The sequence below is a fragment of the Mercenaria mercenaria genome, chromosome 7 (genome assembly GCF_021730395.1).
Source record: "Mercenaria mercenaria strain notata chromosome 7, MADL_Memer_1, whole genome shotgun sequence".
Classification (NCBI taxonomy): domain Eukaryota; kingdom Metazoa; phylum Mollusca; class Bivalvia; order Venerida; family Veneridae; genus Mercenaria; species Mercenaria mercenaria.
The window spans coordinates 32,734,014-32,749,540 of record NC_069367.1 but is presented as its reverse complement, the minus strand read 5'-3'; the positions used below and the strand labels follow the sequence as shown (position 1 = coordinate 32,749,540).

At 33.5% G+C, this 15,527-nt stretch overlaps 1 protein-coding gene across 1 annotated transcript in view; it reads right to left on the bottom strand.

Annotated features, from left to right (window-relative positions):
* Positions 1–505: 505 nt before the first annotated feature.
* The window catches only part of LOC123554551 (uncharacterized), a 179,333-nt gene continuing 164,311 nt past the window's right edge, over positions 506–15,527 (bottom strand). Inside the window, exon 5 of the mRNA XM_053548026.1 lies at positions 506–2,335. The gene's annotated coding sequence lies outside the window, so the exon portion shown is untranslated. The remainder of the gene's footprint in view (positions 2,336–15,527) is intronic.

Below are 15,527 nucleotides of genomic sequence, written 5' to 3'. Positions count from 1 at the left end.
TCTTAAAAATGTACAAGTACCAAATATTTGTGATAGATAGTTTAAAAGTACCTATATAGATGTATTATAGGTAACTGAAAGGAAAATAACTGTAAATATACAAAAACATTTTATTTTTACTTTGACATATTGACTTACATTCTGATTAGAGACAGTTTTGTTAAATCTTTTAGATATGGCCAAGTCATAATTATGAAATGAATAAAAAAAATATAAAAGAAAAATACTCTTTGAAATGATAGTCAAGACTGCAAAATTTGTTCAGTAGTTATAGCTGTGCTGTAAGTGCACATCTCACTGTGATGTTTATTGGGGGAAGCATACAAAAAGCATTGATTTTTACCAGCCTAAAATTAATACATCGATCATTTTAGACAAAAGTTCAGCTGGCTTCATTGAATCACTCACAGAACTTTATTTACATTACTCTTTATTATTGCTGACTGTCAAAGCCATCACCTTAGTCAAGTTGCTTATATAGAAAATTTACTTGTGACATTTTGTAAAAAAAAACTCATGCTCAAACTGCCTCAAATATAAGTCAGTTTGCACCATTTCAGGTATGCTTACACAATGTTCCAAGCGGTCATATGCTTGGAATCCTCAAGAAACTTTGCAACTTCATAAACCAAAATACTGAATGTGGCCCTTATAGCAGGTATCACATTATGATAAACTGCATTCCATTGAAAATTGTCAGTCTTCAGCCTTCATGTGACATGCACATTCCTGTAGTGAAGATGCATGACACACATAAATTAAGCTATGGGTGTATTTGATCATGACTAGTGATTCTAGTTGAGAGTGATTTAATAGTACATGAACATTTAATTGGCATTTTATGCAAAATATGCATTTTCAAGTGAATGGTCATTCAGTATTGAAGACAAGTTATAACTGCAAGTCCCTGGTTTTGTTTTGAAGGAGACTGGGGAGGGGATTTATTGCAGGTGTAAATGAAAATAAATAAGGGTTTTGTCACATTTTGGCAAATATAATTTATGATGATTATAAATGTTGGGAGACTGTTTTATGCATTAACAAACTGACAAGCTTTGACTTTGCACATTTATCAATGAACTTATTTTGAAAAGACAAGACTTGTAAATATCTAATATAATAAATTTTATTGGGCAAAATTCAAGACTGACAAGAGTCAACATGTGTCACTGGCATGCCTATTTTTTTTTGGTGTGTGTGTGGGTGGGGGGGGGGGGAAGGCTAGAATGCACATTTTGAGCCATATATGATTTTAAAAGGCATGACGTGCTCGTTACAATCATTTAAATAAATTGTAACAATAATTTATTCATTAAAGAAAAAAGAAAAACGGGGCTGTGAGGGCAGTAGGAAAAAATGGGGTGTATTTATTAAATGTGCGTACCGGTAAAGTGCAGGTGTCCCTTTTTGGGCAGCATTTTCTGGTAGTTTCAGCTTTTCTTCATTTGTTGAACAAAGACATTATTACTTGAGGCATAAGTTGTGTTTTTCTCTGATGATCATGCATAAAATACAACGAAATGAAGTACTTTCGTCATAGAAATTCAAATTTTTCCGAATGAATCGAGGGAAAAAGTTTTCATGTTGTTGTTGTCGATATGTCATTCTTTATTTACCTTGGAAACAAGGATACGATTTCATTGGTTGGTAAAATCTAGGACACTATCTCATTGGCCGAGCTATTCAGGTGCTCGACTGGTATATATTTTGATTACGGAATCAGCTTTGTTCAAATATCATTATACGACGCAGTCTGTTAGCCACAATTTTGGCTATTTTGCTTAGTGGTTACCTGATCCAATAATTGGAAGCCATTTTGAATGGGAACCAATATTGGACAGGGAACCAGATTAGCGAAGGATCTTCTTACAGATTTTATCATTATATCGTGTGAATCAGATTTAATAGAATGTAGCAAAGTGATAAGATAAAATGCATAGGTTACGGTGAAAAGATAAGTTTCAGCTATGGAAACAAAATCAAAATATATCCATGCCTACCTCAAACGATGAATGCATGATAGTTATTGAATGTTATATGGCTTTATATCCATTTTCTCTAGATATTTGTGTTACTGTGGTAATTGTTAACCATCTCCATTTATTTCTCCAACCTTAACTTTCTATGTAATTATTGTCCTACAAGAACCAATCCCGAGTAGCATTTTGCGTATACTGTCGATTCAATTTTCTTCATATTCTCCCTGTACTGTTCTTTGCAAAACGGTCTTTCAATTCTCTTCAATGCAGCCTTTAGTCCGGTACTCTCCTCGTGATCCGAATGGCGCACCCTTTATCTTTCAACTGACTGTGAAGCACCTTCATACATGCCCTTTCTAACGGAATGTTTTCAAAAACATCAAAACAGATATCCTATTATGTATTTAAGAAGTCATTTGTGTAAAATTTAAAACTCGTTTAAAATAATTATAATTCAAAAAGTACATAATGTTATATTTTTACTTTTACTCAATCAAACCGAGTCTGCTATTATTCTTGGTTGCATTCTTTGCTTCCAAAGGATCTTTTTATAGATTTTTAAAGACGCTATCCTGTATAAAACGTCCTGAAGATAAGGTTTTTACATAAAGGTTTCAGCTATTTGGTGTCTGGTTCCTCTATTCAAATTTTAGTTACCATACTGGACCCATACTCATCAACATTTAAAGACTTAGACCAAGACTTTAAAATGCTGAACTTTTCTTTTTGTTCTATATTTATGCAAATATTTTACTGAATTCAATAATATTTGGTGCGAATATGGCGTCAAATCTAACAAAAAGGTATGTAAAGCTCTAGCAGTATAGATTTACTACAAAGGAACTTTTGGAAATTTGATTGTTTTTACATTTAAGGTATTGGACCCCTAATAGTAATGTTTAAAAAATGGCATTTGCTTGGTATATTCTTAAAGTTGACCATGTTTCACACTGTGTTGCAAATTTTAAACAACTTTTACCGTGCCGTTTTTTGTAAATTTTGTATAATTTATGGTATTTTCTCACGCTCAAGAAGAGACAAAATTATGTGTAATGGCCACTATCTAAAACGTTTGCAGAGAATTCATTACAGCATTAATTTTGATAAAAGAAACATCAAATTATTGTTAAACAATTATAAAACACAAAATAAAACTGTAAAAATCATTTTTTCTAGGGTGCCTTAAGTAAACAGATTTAATGAGACAGAATTCTAACTCCAACATTGAAAAATTAAGGTCGAATCCTGTGGGTCTGTTTTGAATTTTGCTCACTTCATTCAAAAATAACCTTGGGGCAATAGTAAAACCTACCTGCATTTCTTCCACAATATGTAATCTAAAGAATGAAGGCAAAATAGAGAACTTTTACCGCACGTAACTCAGTATTTTTAAAGATGTCTTACTCTACCCCTCCTGATTCAGAGGTAAATTCACATTGAACAGCAAAAAATAGCTTATAAAATGAAAATTTTCCACTTTTGTACAATACATCCATAATTAGTCTTGAAAGAAGTAAAAACTTACTAGAAAAAAATGGAAAACATGGGAAAAAAAATTTGGTCCCAGTAGGGTTTGAACCTACGCTGTTTAGCTGTTTAAGTGCATGCACCTGAGCTCAAAGTACTGACGTAGAGCTAAATTGTGATTGCCTATTGTGCGCTGACATTGTCATAAACAGTTACTTTTTGAAAACACCTGATGCGTAATGTGTGTACCAATAAAAACTTGGTCGGAACGTTTTTTCAATATTATAATATTGAATAGTTAAAACTACCCACATGGTCACTTGATCTATTAAACCGGTACCTGTAAACCCTTCTCAGTACAACACAATACAATACAATATCCATTTATTTTCTCATTTCATATGAACATGACAGAATAAGGATACAATATGACAAATGTTTGTAAGAGGCTGTTACATGTGTTAACATTACAAAAATGAGAGAAAAAAGAAGAAACAAATGTTCTTCTAGCATTTTACAAAACAGTACATATGTATAGATACTATTACATGTGTAGTAATACGTAGTTTAAATCAATACGGCAAATATCAATATGAAGTTAGTTCTCTTTTGATGTCTAATTCTGATGGCAAATGTTCATGGCCCTTAATTTGATATACCATTAAAATAATACGAGCCCATTAAAATTGAATCTGACATATTCAATGAGACCATTAATCAATTTTTTAATAATTAACGGCCATTAACAGAGTATTAAAAAATTAATGGCCCCATTAGTTCTTACTAATTAATGTGGAATTAAGGGGTAATTTTTTTAATGGCACATTAATTTCATGCCAACTAAAAATTTTCATGGAGTTTTAAGGAGCCTGTTAACTTATTTTAATGGTTTATTTTAAGCAGCTTTTCATGGCCATCAATGTCATTTTAACAAGGTATATTTTACCAGGGTTTCAATATACTTATTTCATGGCTTTTAATGTATGGCATTAAAACTGTGGTCATGAAAATCCCATTAAATAGTAAGAAGTAATGGGTGAATTTTAATTGTGACCTGTTAAAACTCTGTTAAAAACGTTTGAAAAAATTAAGGCCAATTTCATGACCCTTTTAATGGCATGTGCATCCAGTAGTGTGTAAGGCATTAGTTTTGATTTTCTATTTCTGTACGGATAATACACGTTTTTGTTTATTAACGTCTGCAGAAGCCCGCGGGATTGTTTGTGACCGAGACCGAAAACAAACGTTAATTGTTGCTATTCTTGCATAAAAAAACAATACATGACATCTATTTGCATTGTATTCATATGTGATGATTTTACGATATCGGTACATTTTTAATTTCCATTCTGTTGTTCTTGGAAACGGTAAACATGTTTTAAATATCTATAACCAGGGCCCAGAAATCAACAACACTTCCAAAAGGTTTTTAACCGATTATTTTATCTGTCATTATTACAAACATAAAATTACCCTTATTTTTGCATTTCACTTAAAATTTTGGTACACAGTAATACTGTTTCGAAAGTAATAATTTTACAATCGAATTATTTTGAGTACGAACACATTCAGAGTACGGATGAGTATGAACGTAGTGAAAATCTTTCAACTGTATTATTAGCTCACCTGTCACATAGTGACAAGGTGAGCTTTTGTGATCACCATTCGCCCGTCGTCTGTACGTGCCCACATTTGCATACTTAAGTGGCTATACGAACAATAGGTAACTGTACTTTTTCTTTGATGTCATTCATTCCGTAAGGCTTTTCTGTGGCTGTTTTTCTTTTAGGTGGCTAAAAGAACAATAGAGAGAACGAAAGAGTAGCCACATAAATACCCATATGTAGGAACGTCCGTCCGTCAACAATTTCTTGTCTGCCCGAAGATGGTTTCATTTATGATTTTATTTCAACCAAACTTGCACACAACTTGTATCGCCATAGGATCTTGGCTCCTTTCTTGAACTGGCCAGATTCCATTATGGGTTCCAGAGTAACGGCCCCTGAAAGGGCCAGAATTAGCTACTTTGACCTTGTCTGCACAATAGCAGCTTTATTCATAATACGATTTTTACCAAACTTGCACACAACTTGAATCACCATAATATCTTGGTTCCTTTCTTGAACTGGGCTGATTCCATTATGGGTTACAGAGTGATGGCCCCTGAAAATGCCAGAATTAGCTATTTTGACCTTGTCTGCACAATAGAAGCTTCATTTATGATTTCAATTTAATCAAACTTACATAGAACTTGTATTGGCATAATATCTTGGTTCCTTTAGAAAACTGGCCAGATCCCATAATGGGTTCTAGAGTTATGGCCCCTTAAAGGTCCAAAATTTGCTATTTTGGCTTTTGCAGCCTTAAAGAGGCTTCGTTTAGGGTTTGATTTGATATTAACTTGCAAAACGTCTTCAACAACAATAAATATCGGATTCTATGATGAAACTGTCAGATCCAATCATAGGTTCTGGAGTTATTCTATATCTGATTACCTACCCTAATTTTAATCAAAATTGATTTATATCAATAAGTACTCATAGGATTCATTTAAATTTTCATTGTTGTTATACGTTGGACTCAGACAATCAGAGTAGATAAATATGGACTGATTTTATGTCAAACTACATCCATTTATTTCAAATTAAAATGGGTATATCTCTGTAACTAATGAAGATACTGATCTGAAATTTCATTTACGCCATCAGATTGACTTGGACAATCAGTGAAGATACACATTGACTGAATTTATGGCAAATTACTTCCATTTATTTTTCATTCAAATGAATAAACCTAGCATCTTCTAATGATACTGGTTTGAAACGTTATTAATGTCTTCCATGGTAAGAAATTTCACTTTAAATTTACTTATTTTTCTAATATGTTTTTGTAAAGGCTTGTACTCTGTATCTTCTACATGCATATACCAATGCATGATTACCTCTCCTGATTTTAATAAAAATGAATTTATCTCTGTAAGTATTTATAGGACTCATTTGAAATTTCATTATTATCAATAGTTGCACTGAGACAATCAGGGAAGATAACTATAGACTAGTTTTATGTCAAATTAACACCCTTTGTTTCAAATTAAAATAACCAATGAAGATTCTGTTTGAAATGTCATTTATGCCATCAGATGGACTCGGACAATCAGAATACATCACTTTTTACTGAATTTATGACAAATTACCTCCCTTCATTTTATGTAAATGAAAATACCTAAGCAGCATCTAATGAGATTGGTCTTAAATGTTATTTAAGTCTTACAGGGTAAGGAAAAGTAATGCTAGTACAAAAATGCAGCATTTGAGCCTAGGACTCTCAAACTTGGCATGGAGATTGGCCCTGACTAGTACGTGACTCATAGGTCAAAAGGGGCTGTTACAAGAAAATGTTTATCCCGTTGATATTTAATGTGTATGCCTATGTAGCCTATGTCAAAACTTGATCTTATCATTAAGAGCAATCTTACTCAGGTGAGCGACATAGAGCCACCATGGCCCTCTTGCCAAAATTCTTCGCGAAATTAGATGAAGGCATTCCGATTAATACGTACAAAAAGCATTAAAATAATTCATAAAACAAACAATTGCACAATTTACGCGCAGTTCTTATACATTCACGGTTATCAACAAAAAATGAATCGACTACGACTTCTAAAAGGGGTGAAAACAAGAAGGGTGGAGCGAGTACGTCGATTTTGGGGGGTAGTACGTTTGGGTTTGGTAACTGATACAGCAAAATATACTATGGATTAGATTGCATCTTTTATGCTACAAGAAGAGATTACTGTGGAAGAATCAAGCCGCAGATACCAGATGTCAACCTGTGCAGAAATACATATAAATCCCTGACAAAGGATTTCAAAAATAAAAATCATGTATTAACAGCACGTGAATTACCTTGTTTGCACACGACTTTTCTCCCGTTAATATATGGGTGAATCTAGTAAAAAAAGTAGTTTTTATGCAAGAATACACATTGTTACGTGAACTAGCAGGCTGTCAAATACAGATTTAAACTAACAACTTGAGATCAAGCAATATGTAATATTGTTTATTTCTTTCTTCATATATCGACACTGAAATTTTCTCCGAAAACCATTTTCTCTCTAGGATTATGTCGACGTTAAAGTCAGAGATTAGAGAAACCGTAATTTGTTTACCTGTGCTATTAAAGAAGATTATATAGCAGATAGTTGTTCTTAAGGATGTCAGTCTATTACTTTTTCTAAGCACAAGAAAATTAGGAGAAGACGCATTGCCGCAATTATGGCATGTGTATTTTAAGTGTAACCATTGACTTGCTTGTCTTTTAGCCATATTGCTTTGAATAAACCTTATAAAGTACGTTGTTTTTGTGGAACTCTGTTACACTGCTAATATTTTCATTAGTTCTTACTTGTATCTTTATGTCATTTTTCAAAATCACGATTTACCTTGGCCACTTTAATTAAGATCTTTTGTAATATATTTGTAATGTTTCTTTACAAAGATCGATGTTTCAGTGATAAATGTATAATGTTTCGTAAAAAAGACTTTAAAAAGACTTTTGTTTTTAACAATAGAACTTAGCTAACACGTTAATGGTCGCAACGGCTGGTGTATGATTTAAAACTTATACAACCTTTATAATAATGTGTCTCATTATTCGTAAGTATTGAGCTGGTACTTATTAATCTTCGCTAAGTAAAAGAAAGAGCATTGAAACTCGAGGGTAAACGATTTGTACGAGGGGGCGTAGCCCCCGAGTATAAATTGTTTACCCGAGAGTTTTAATGTTCTTTCTGTTTTATATCATAGCCATCCATATATGGTAGTTGTAGGCGTTCCACCTTGCCATATACAGCAGTTCAGTGAGTACTTAAAATCCTTGCTTTACAAATGTGTAAAGCCCAGGTAAAATAAACCAATGCTAGTCTAAGAGCAGAAAATCAATAAAGTACACTTCGTTGTCTACTGTTCATGCTGGCATACCTCCCTATCCAACAGTGCGGTAACTAGCGTGCGGGTATTAAATACCTGCACGCTTTTAGTTACCGCACCCTGTACTCAGTGTATACGAATTACCTGCACCAAATTTGTTAAGAAAAAACACCGAGCTATGATACAAAAAATGTTGTATCATAACTCGGTGTTTTTTCTTAACAAATTTGGTGCAGGTAAATCGTATACACTGATTACAGGGTGCGGTAACTAAAAGTGTGCAGGTATTTGATACCCGCACGCTAGTTACCGCACTGTTGGATAGGAAAGTATGCCAGCTTGTCTGGAACAGTAGACAGCGATGTGTATTTCATATATGGATGGCTATGATATAAAACAGAAAGAACATTAAAACTCTCGGGTAAACAATTTATACTCGGGGGCTACGCCCCCTCGTACAAATCGTTTACCCTCGAGTTTCAATGCTCTTTCTTTTACTTGACGCTTTCGTTATTATTTGCACCCTAAAATATCTAAATAATAAAAAAAACCAATCTAATCAATAAATGACGTGGTTGCGCAGTGGTAAGCTCTCCGTGTTATTCACGTTACCACGTTTTCAGTTTCGGTTCACAGGAAGTCTATTCAAGTCTCGCCACGTCTCCGGTAATAAATTAGTTACTACACTAGGTTATCTATAAAATTCATGAATAACATTATACACCTGATTTACCTCTTAAAATAAATCGTATCTGATGAAGTACATTCAACTTATCATGTAAGCACGGTACCGGTAATCCTTTTATAAAACTAATCCCGCTTAAGGCTACCTTTATCCAACTTTTGAAACAAAAACTACCGTATGATGACTGAAAATATATACTTTAAAAATATTTTGATTTTTTTAAAAAAGTGTCTTATGGTATAAGCTTCCTGTTTATTGTAGATGAATTAGCGGTAGTTGTATCTTAAAGGGAAATTTTCAACACATGTTGAACATATCTACCCTTTCGAAAGTTATTCAATTTCAACTTCGTAAATTTGTCTTAAGTATCAGGAATTTTTTTCCAGTTTATGACAGCATGGAAATTTTTAAGTTTTGAACATTCTACTCAAAGAATGATTCGTTTTTCGTCATGATTTATCAATACACGTTAACGTTAGTTCATTTAATGATAAAGCACATATCAAATGATGAAATAGCACAAAATATTAACACACAAATCGATATTTCAAATTCCAAGTATTGTTTAAGCACATTCTAGACAAGAAACTTTCTTTTTCAAACTTCACGAATTTCAGTTTTACTGCAATTAAATTCATGACAAAATTAAAAAATTAAAATTGAGTTACCGTTTGAACTGTTTCAGTTACGTTGTCTTTGCTACAAACGTATTTTCCAGCGTCATTTATGAAAGTTCTCAAATCACCTTTCTTCACATCAAACGTTATAAAGTCTTCATCGGCGCTCAGAGAGAGGTCTTCACAAGGCACTGGAAATTCGGTTATACTTTCTCTTTGCAGTGATTCCCTTTCTTGGTAAGTCACATATCCCACGAACGAGACTAGGCTCCCATTTATGCCGAAGAGAATAAAAAGAATTAATATAATCCAATTTTTTGCTTTAACATTCCTTCTTTTTTCGAAGTATTGTTGGCGGTTAAGCTGTTCTTTCCCGTTTATTCTTTTAGAACTGATATATTTCTTCGCAGTGCCACGGATGGTTTTCTTTTTGTGCTTTTTGCTTGTAGCAAACGTAAACAATATACAAAAAAATAAAAGTTTGAAACTGCAAACGGTTTTCAACATTTTCTCGCAACTACCCCTGCGTTCCCTGTTAAATCCAATCCACAAACTTATCAAATTGTACACCAGGAAGTATAAACGTTATGCACACTATAGTAACTTCATTGATTTTAAACTTAGCCAGTCAGGCAAAGCAGTCATAACGCCGCATCGATACACCACTTTAAAGGTTCCATGACTGATGAAAAAAGAGCAACTTGAAACCAATGACCTAGATATGTGTCAGTAAGATACAGGTATCTCCGCTATACTAAAGTGGCACACGTATTATGAATTTCTGGACTGAAAAAGAAAAGTAACCATAACTATTTATTTCACTTTTAAATGTCTAAATATTAGATTATGTTGTTATGATGAAAGTTTGTACCGAGTTATTTGAATATCCTTCTGTGCGTATAAAAGACTTTTTCACAACTAAGGGTGATCTATGGACTTGCCACGTCGTTTTATTATGGTAAATGTGGGAGCAAAGTTATTTAAGTTTCCATTTTTGTATAAAAAAAAAATCCACAAATTATAGTCCGGACAAGAAAAATATATTTTTACCTTTAAGTGTGACCTTGACCTTTAAACTAAGTGTCTAGATCTTATACATGTGTCGCGTCATTTTATAATGTTGAATATTTGTACTAAGTAATATGAATATTCATCCTTTTTCACAAAAGTTGTCTAGGTATGGTTTCAGTTTGTGTCAAGGTACTTGCATACCTCATTTATTCATACAAAGTTAGGCAAGACACAAAAATTATGCAAAATATTTGATTTCGAAGTGTGGTCCTATTTTTAAATAGGGGAGGGGTGTGGGTGGGGGGGGGGGGACTTGCATGCGCGTCTTGCTAAGGTGAATGTATCTCTTGCACGTCAGCAAATGAAAATAAGTGTAACATCTGTAAATCACCTGTTACGCGTGTATATTATTTCAGGAATACTAACTTAGAAAAGTCTTAAACGTGCATTATATGTAGAAGAAATTTAGCAGACAACCCAATAAAACTCTTTTTGCCGAAATACATTTTTATCTTCCTCTGGTATAAATGGCAGTCCATCAAAACATGAAAGCTCTGATTTGTGCAAATCCTTCCGTTTTTATTTTGACTGAAATTAACATAATCGGTATCATTTCTAACCTGTACAAATATTGACCTTTGTGTGCAAAGGAGTATCAATTTACAGTTATCCCTATAAATATTCATCTCGATACTATTTCGTTTCCTCTATTTGTCTGTATTCGATTTGATTATTAACTAAACCCTTCCAAAATGAAACATAATCGTCTTACTCAGTTTACAGACTTTATCAGTAAAACGTTTCCTTATTACATGCATAAGCATGTTCAAGCTTATCAAATATCTGCAACACTGTTATAACATTTTTTACTCTTACACTTTTAGAAATGATTCTAGATGCAGGCATATGAAAAACCGTAATCATGTACAAACATATGCAAGTCTGTTTGCTCAATGATGCAGGTTTCTGAGTCATGTCACAAGCTGTCACAGCCTAAGGAATATATTTACGCGCATTTAAAACTCTGTATACAAATACGAATTTTATTGAGCATAAAACATATTACAATGTTTATAGCCATTACAACAATACAATACAGTGAGAAAATGGCAGATTTAACATTTTTCTGAAGAGTACATTAGTCAAATGGAACATTACAAATATAAATAATTTTCAATGGTATTAGAACAGATAACTTTTCCCAAGTGACACGTTTCTTATTTGCAAAGTATAAAAATTTAGAAAGATTGCAAACAGTTTTCTTGGATTTTGACGACAAAAGATTATCCAGTTTAGACACAGACGGCCAATGACAATAATACGGTTTAAAATATTTCATTCTCATATCTCTATAATGCGGACAAACAAGCAGGAAGTGGTATTCTGTTTCGATTTGTTTCATATTACAAGATTTGCATAACCTCTGTTCACGCGGTATACTGTCGTATCTCCCTGTTTCAATATAAAGATTATGCGAGGATGTTCTAAATCTAGCTAAAGCTATTCTATATTTATTTTCTTGTACTAAATCTAAATAGTTTTCTAATTCAAAATTATGTTTAAATATGCAATATGTCTGTAATCGAGCCGAGTTATTAATCTCAGTATACCATTTTTGCAAAAATATGTCTATTATTCTTTGTTTGATAGCGTTAAAAGGTATTTCAATATTAAACTGATTTTCCCAGATGTACATAAAACCATGACTTGTCAAAATATCCTTTATATAAAAAGACCAATTTCTGTTACCGTAAGTGCGACCAGCATCTGCGTCAGACTTGAGAAGTAAGTAAGACTGTTTAACAAGAGAGTTATCATTTTGTTTAAGTATGTTTGTCCAATATCTAAGCATATTGAATTTGCGGAAAATATTTAGGGGAACACGACCTAATTCGCCATAAAGTGCTGCTAGGTTTGTAGACTTTTTTACACCTAAAACTCTACGTAAAAACTTGGTGTGTATTAATTCTACATCTGTGGCCTCGTGTGCCCCCCATATTTCCGAACTAAAATTTAAAATGGACCCTACCAAAGAATCGAACAATTTACATTTCTGATTAATTGGTAAATCTATATGTTGAAAACCCGTAAAAAGCTTATGCAGTGCAAATGACGCGTGTTGTGCAATTCGTTTTTGCGTTCTATACCAGTTACCATTTTTAAATAGAGTAATTCCAAGATACTTAAATGAGTCTACAATTTCGATTGGAGTGTCATATATAAACAAGAGTGCCAGAATGTCACAATATACGCCCGTCACAGCAAATTTCTTTACACTAGCACCTGTATTTGCAAATGGAATTTTAATTTTGTAGTTGTTTACAATGTATTTTTTTAGAAATTATTGTAATTCTTTTATTTTTCTAAGTCCACAAAAAAAATTACCAGGTAGAGATACCTTAAAATACACCCAAAATTTGAAAGTAACATCAATGTTGTACCACACAAAAGTGGTCTTGGTTTTTCCCTACGGTCAATTATAAAAAAGTTACAATGTAAGTTATTTATAGTAACAACTAAGGGAAGTTAATCTTTACAGAAAAAAAAATAATAATAAAAAAAAATTGCAAGTCCGTACAAAAATCCTTACCAGGTAGAGATAGCTCAAAATACACCTCAGAATTGGATGTAACATGCATGATGTACTACAGAAAAGTGGTCTCGATTTTTCCCTATGACTAGTAATGAAAAAGTTACAATATAAGCTATTTATAGTAACAACAAAGGGAAGTAATTTAAAAGAAGGGACCAGTGCATGACACTCCGTCTCATGATGGTGTACAATTGTGCCAAGTTACATTAAAATCCCTCCATGCATGAAGAAGAAATGCTCCGGACAAAGTCATTCTTGTATCTGACCTTTGGCCTCTGTGACCTTGACCTTAGACCTAGGGACCTGGTTCTTGCGCATGACACTCTGTCTCATGCTTGTGAACATTTGTGCCAAGTTATATCAAAATCCCTCAATGCATGAAGAAGAAATGCTCCGGACAAAGTTTTCATTCTTGTATCCTTGACCTCCAAGTGTGACCTTGACCTTAGACCTAGGGACCTGGTTCTTGCGCATGACACTCCATCTCATGATGGTGAATAATTGTGCCAAGTACATCAAAGTCCTTTCATGCATGAAGAAGAAATGCTCCGAACAAAGTTTTCATTCTTGTATCCTTTGACCTCTAAGTGTGACCTTGACCTTAGACCTAGGGACCTGGTTCTTGCGCATGACACTCTGTCTCATGATGATGAACAACTGTGCCAACGTTCATCAAAATCCCTCTATGCATCAAGAAGATATGCTCCGGACAAAATCATTCTTGAATTTGACCTTTGACCTCTAAGTGTGACCTTGACCTTAGACCTAGGGACCTGGTTCTTGCGCATGACACTCCGTCTCATGATGGTGAACAACTGTGCCAAGTTTCATCAAAATCCCTCCATGCATGTAGAAGATATGCTCCGGACAAAGTCTGTGGACGCCGCCCGCCCGCCAGGGGTGTTCCCATAATACGTCCCGTTTTTCAAACGGGCGTATAAAAAGTCATGATGGGAATGTCTACCCTTTTCAAAGATCATGGCTTTTGTTTTAGACGTATTTATTTTCAATCCCCGTTGTTGACAATAATGCTCTATATCAGTTAGCATTGACTGTAAAGATTCAAGAGATTGTGCAAACAGTACTTGATCGTCTGCGAATAGGATCAAGAAGAGTTTAAGCTCATTTATGGTGAAAATATCGCTTAGATCTGTATTTATACTAGTGTTAAGGTCATTGACGAATAACATAAAGAGAAGAGGCGAACTTGGGTCACCCTGTTTTAGGCCGAAATTTGATTCAAAAAACTCTGAAAAAGAAGAATTATATTTTACACAAGCCTTAACTTGGGTATACATCGACTTCACTGCTTTGACAAATTTTGAACTAACATTTTCTAAAATAAGTTTTTGCCACAAAAAGGACCTATCTATTCGGTCGAAGCATTTTTCATAATCTATGAAGATGCAATACAGTTTCTTCCCAGAGTCAAGTACTTTTGATACAACTGTGTGAAAAATGAATATACAATCAACTACAGATTTGCCTTTCTGGAAACCAAACTGATTTTTACAAATTTTTTCATTCTTGACTGTCCATTTGGTAAGTCTATTTAACAAAATTTGCGAATAAATTTCTGCAAGAATATTGATAAGAGTTATACCGCGATAGTTTTGAGCGTCATTAACATCTCCTTTTTTAAAAATTGGCGTTATTATACCCTCCCCCCAAGTTAGTGGGTATTCAGTGTTATTAAACAGTCTGTTATATAATTTTAGTAAAATTGGGGAAATAATATCATAAGTCGATTTAAATATTTCACTTATAAGTTCGTCGTTGCCTAGAGATTTTTTATAGTTTTGCCCAAATACCGCGTCGCGTATCTCTTGTTCTGTAATCTCAGCGTCAAGGTCTTCATCGTTTATATTTTCGTCAATAGAAAAGTTCTGATTATCATTCGAATATTCTTCCCCAAACATTGATTTAAAATGATCATAAAGTTGTTCAATATTTAAAGTATCAGGTTTGTCGTTATTCTTTTTGAATGTATTCTTAATATTTTTCCAAAATTTGCGAGGTTGAGTTTTTGCCAAATTGTTTATTCGCTTACCTTCGTCTAATTTAAATTTTTGTTTCGCCTTTTTCTTATTTTTATTATAACTAGTACGCGCTCTTACAAAGGAAGTACGCGTTTCGTTTGTTTTATTTCTATTAAAAGCATTTCTAGCCTGTTTAAATTCTTTTCTTGATTCAAAACAGTTCGCGTCGAACCATTTATTACTTGTTTTTCCGTGATTATTTGATACA